This window comes from Rhagoletis pomonella, unplaced genomic scaffold, assembly GCF_013731165.1.
Source record: "Rhagoletis pomonella isolate Grant_MI unplaced genomic scaffold, Rhpom_1.0 Rhpom_scaffold_00002, whole genome shotgun sequence".
Taxonomy (NCBI): domain Eukaryota; kingdom Metazoa; phylum Arthropoda; class Insecta; order Diptera; family Tephritidae; genus Rhagoletis; species Rhagoletis pomonella.
In genome coordinates, this window is record NW_023458556.1 from 42,758,787 (window position 1) to 42,763,909 (window position 5,123).

Consider the following 5,123-nt stretch of genomic DNA (forward strand, 5'->3'; position numbering starts at 1 on the left):
CCATAAAAACTCGTTTAGAGCCACATTCTTGTTTTGATTATTTTCTCATCTCTTCACTTCTTTCGCGTATTCTTTTCATTTTTCACTCGATTTTTGTGCGTTTACAAAACTGTATTTGGCCGCGAAAGCAGAAAAATTTGTTATCCAGTTTTTAGGCGAATCAAAGTCAGGAGCGAAAGAGCCAAATATTTCTTCTTTATAAAATAGTTTGTATTGATATTTTCAAAGTTAAGGAATATAGCAATAAATTCCAATGGAAATACGGAGTACTAGGTAATAGTGAACATTTTTTTATTGTTCTATTTTTTAATATATATTGCTCACCTTGAGCTGCCTTTACTGCTTAATATTTGTAATATTTGCAAGGAATGCGATCCTCTCCTTTCGATAAAATGTTGCTGAAAAATAACCTTCCTAACGAACATTGGACCATTTGCGGGCCAATAACAGGACATGAATCACGTATGACGACAATCGTCCGTACGATATCGTGCTGAGATTGTCTTATTTCATGAAAACCAAAAATTGTTCGATCGTTTGTGCGATATCGTCCACTCAATTCCAGTTTTGCTTCACGTAACAGTAACACGTAACATCAACACAAATACAAGTTTGATATCGAAGCAAAAAAAAAAATGTGTCTACTTGCTAAAACAACAATAGCGGTATTTACATAACGTGATAACCAATTTATAACTTTAACACGTTTATCGGCAGTTTGTAACCTTAAATGAATACCCCTAAGAAAATAAATTATTATAAAATAAAACTTAACAGTTTGGAGTGAATGAACTCGTTTCACTTGAAGGATATAGCTTTAAATGAGGCCTTGAGTGCCAGAGTAGCCTAACTCACATTTAAAAAAAAAATAAAAATGTTACAGTTCAAAATATACTACTAGCCTCGAAGCGGTAATAGCCCGAAGCAAGCTAATATCAGGGTAGGTCCACTGAACCTTTCAGTAAAATACCGTATATATTACTTATAAGTGCATCATTCTACTATTTCTCGCCCAGCCAATCCACAATCGATGAATGCACTGATGACACATCCAGAGGCTCTCAGCAACGGTAGTCATCTACGACCGTAATTCATAGCCCATTAGCCTAGTAAGAACTGAAGCGGGTGGCGGCAGGTACCAGAAATAGCTCTTCTGGCCGAATGTTGCAAGGAGCGGTGGGTTGTGCACAAGGTAGCTTTATTAACCGTCGGAATATTTATTTTTTATGTATGTTACCGCATAGTTTTGAACCACGTGAACCGATTTCGAATTCTTTTTTTTATCGGACCACCTTTCCGGTCCTTTCCTTTCTCAAGGTTGGTCACAAACTAATTTCCCTAAATTTTCGTATGAGAATTGAAGTCGGTTGTGTGTTTTGCTTAAAAATTACTTGTTTTTCTAAAGCCTTTGCTGATATGTGTTCTGCCTCGAATACCCCAAAAACTAGTTATATGCAAGATTATGTTCTGCCGGAAAATACATATTCACTACTCCAATTTACTTATGAAAAGTGCTGGTTTTGTTGTAGTGGCACTACTAAGCCCTAACTAAATCGGTTAGTCCATCAATCGTTGTCGTTACGCTGAACCAACGGTAGGCGCAGGAAAGGTACGGTTTCGACGAGGACGAACCAAAGAAAGAATGCTCTTAGCTGCTAGGATTTAAATGGGCAGATGAAAAGGTGGTTGATGTCGTGGGACTAATATTCCCATGTTCCCATTGAAGTTATTCATAGGATGAGATACTTTTAAGGGGATAAAGGACTCTCTGTGAATGCCGTTTATGGCTTGTTAATACGCCATCGGGTCCAGTGATTGAGTAACGTATGTCTAGCTCGCGTCCGTCAGTTCGAGAAGATGTCTACTGAGAGGCCTGTAAGGAGTTTTATGCCTCAAGTAAGTGCTTGTTTGGATATGCCCTGTGGTAGCAACCAACCAGAAGCTGCTTGCTGAGTTACTGTCGGGAGTGCGGAGTTCTGGCAAGTCTCTAGCTTCGTCCACTGCATTCAACTATTCCCCGGTGACAAAATAGGCGCAGCATAATTCGCTCTAACTTGTCATACATACAAGAGCGCTCGTGCCTTACGCTCGGTGTACTGGCTATGTGCGCTGTTGGTCGTTTGAATATTTTAGTAGTAGTGTGGTGAATAGCGTTGTTGATGTGATAAGGGTATTCACTGCAGTGACTGCAAAATCTATCCTCGCCATTTGCAAAACACTTTACTTATATATATTTTCTTGCATACATTTTTAATAAAATTGTCGAATACTCTGAATTTCGAATACGTTACGCTAATTAACGCACTCAAGCATTATTTAATCCTTTATCTAGCGCGGAAAAAACTAGCATTACCTAACTTTCGGGTCCATTGGACTTCAAGGTAGTACTTAAAAAAATTAACATGATCAAACAAGTAGAGACTACATGAAAAGTGAACGACTTACTCAGATCAAAAGCATAAGACATTGATGTGGGAATACAACAAAATATCATTCGGGTCCATTGGACCCGGCCGGCAGACAAAGGGTTACGTACAAGCCTAAAACTATGCAGTATTTCTTCACAAATATTTCATATTTCTGACACAGCTTTAATTGCTTGCTGTGACATTCTGAAATAATTTTCAAAAGAAAAGCACGAAGTACCTAAAAATAAAGATCATATACAATTATCAAGGACCGAGAAAGTGTTCCAGTTTTGATTTTATTTGCATGTGAACAAAATGTAATGTCAAGAACGTTCCCACAAAAGAACCAAACGGGAACAAAATGAGAACAAAAGGTTTGGTAACGTTTCCGTAAAGAACAAAATGTGAACAAAACTCTCGGGAACATTCTCATGAAGAACAGAATGTGAATGAAATTTTCGGGAACGCTTCCGATGAGAACCAAATAAGAATGAAGTTATCGAGAACGTTTTCAAGGAGGTTGAAATAAGAACAAACGTCTGGGGAACTATCTGCTAGAGAACAAACCGAGAACCAAAGTTTTGAGAACTTAGCGTTAAGAATCAGAGGGGAGTCTGCGTGTTGAGATGAAAAATCGTTTAGTGATAACCAAGATAGATAATTCTAAGCCAGAGGAAATCTGGATCATTTGAATTTTCAGATCGCTTATCATTAGGGTGAACTGTTCATTTATGGAACAATTTTTAATTTTCAGTGCAAGAAAAGTTCGTGTCTTAAGTCTTTCGTTCACCTTATCGCATAATTATCTTTCAGTTCTTTTTTTTTTGTTCTCGCTTCCATTCTTCGCGAATAGTTCAGATAAGATTTGTTCTCGTTCGCTCTCTGTCAGAAAGTTCCTGGGATTCTAGTTCCAAAATTGTTCTTCGAGAGAAAGTTCCTTAGACTTTTTTCCCCATCTAGTTTCTTTGCCATAACGTTCCAGAGACTTTTGTTCGCATTTTGTCCACTTAAAAATGCTCATGAAAGTATTTTTCGCGTTTTGTACTCTTTGGGAACGTTCCACAGGGTTTTGCTCTTACATAATCCCCATTGAGAACGTCGTCAACTGTTCTTGTTCCCATTTTGGTTTTGGTGTTGGAGCGTTCTTGGGAACAAAACTACGGGAACGACATTTAGTTTCGATCATACCTTTTTTGTTCTCGTTCCCTGAAGAGTATGTGTTTCAACAAAAAATCAGAAATTCGGGCAATAGGTGAAACAATTTTGCTTTTCTATGCAGAGTTTTGGTGCAATTCTGACAATCGCTACGTAAAATTTTGGTCGCTAAAATTCTCTAAACAAAAAGCAGTGGGGCCTAAAAGTATACAACATGGAAGAGTAACACATTAAATGTGTAAACAGCCAAATCTGGCAGTATGGGAGTACATGTAACTAGATGTTGCGTGTTGTTAGGGGCGCCTGCTATTCTTTTGGAGATCCGGTTGCTGGTGTCATATTGCAACCCAATGTTGCAAATTTTTAAGCGCACCTCTTACTTATTTAGGCAATTTATGCGATTAAGGTTTAGTTGGTGATTTCAAGGATCCTATTGCTGGTATGGAGCACGTATAAATTTTCCCTTGTGTAATAAAAATGAACGAGTTTGGCTTATATGTATTATCAATTGAACTCCATGGTGCAAATAATTTTCTCAACCGAAAAAATACTAATATTAACGGAATATTTCATTTCGTTATTTTTTATGATAAATTTAATATTAGAACGTAAATAAAATTTCTCTCTCTTCTTTTTATTTTGCAGTTTTGTTGACAAAAAACATTGCGGAAATACAAATATTGTACGGAAAATTCTTATTTTTAAATAATCGCTAAAGAAATGCATGCATGAAAATTCCGTTATTTTAGCTTAAAAATGCGGTGAGACAATGTAGCAGAAATAAAAAAAAAACAACAAACAACACGAAATAAAACGTAAGTTATAAGCGTGGCTGCACTGCATGCAATGCGCCATTTAAAGTAAGCAAAAAGCAAAAAAAAACAGCGCCTAAAAATATGCAAAGCAAACAAATATAAACACATGCATACAGTATAAGCAGCAAAAATTCAACTAAAGGCAAACGACGAACAAATATCAAAAACTAAAAAAGTAAACGAACACCAACTATTGCTGCCATTTAATGACAAACAACAACTGCATTCAACATACATACATAGGCGTACATTTTACATTCGTATAGCAAGCAGCAGCAAAAATTAAAGCACGCAAATAATGTCTATGCAATCAACTACATATATAAGTAAATTTGCATGTAGTCAAAAATTACGCCGCCAGCGTCAGCAACTAAAAAAATAACGCAGCAGTGAGAGGGAAAAAATTGCTATAAAAATAGCAGCTCGCACAACAGCAACAAGCAACAAAGTACTAGTGCCGTCAGTCACTTTGTCTACTGTCGCCATAACCACATATACATACATACATACATATCTACACACACACACACACACCAGCATAAATCGGCTACTGTTCGCTTGCGCACAATTGAAGCTCGTCCATTAAAGGGGAAAGCAGTTTTTATGGTAAGTTTCACAGGCTTTTTACAACTCTTTTGAATTTATTTTAATTTTTTCAATTTTTTTGCATCCATCCCATGCTAAGCATACTTGACTTCTTTGCGGCATTTTTGTGGCGAAAAATACTTTGCCTGCATTTTTTTTT

The 5,123-nt window shown here is 36.9% G+C and overlaps 1 protein-coding gene across 1 annotated transcript in view; it reads left to right on the plus strand.

Annotated features, from left to right (window-relative positions):
* Nucleotides 1–5,123, plus strand: part of LOC118753409 (irregular chiasm C-roughest protein-like) — a 227,380-nt gene that overhangs the window by 12,536 nt on the left and 209,721 nt on the right. The window contains exon 2 of the mRNA XM_036488279.1: nt 4,209–4,984. The gene's annotated coding sequence lies outside the window, so the exon portion shown is untranslated. The remainder of the gene's footprint in view (nt 1–4,208; nt 4,985–5,123) is intronic.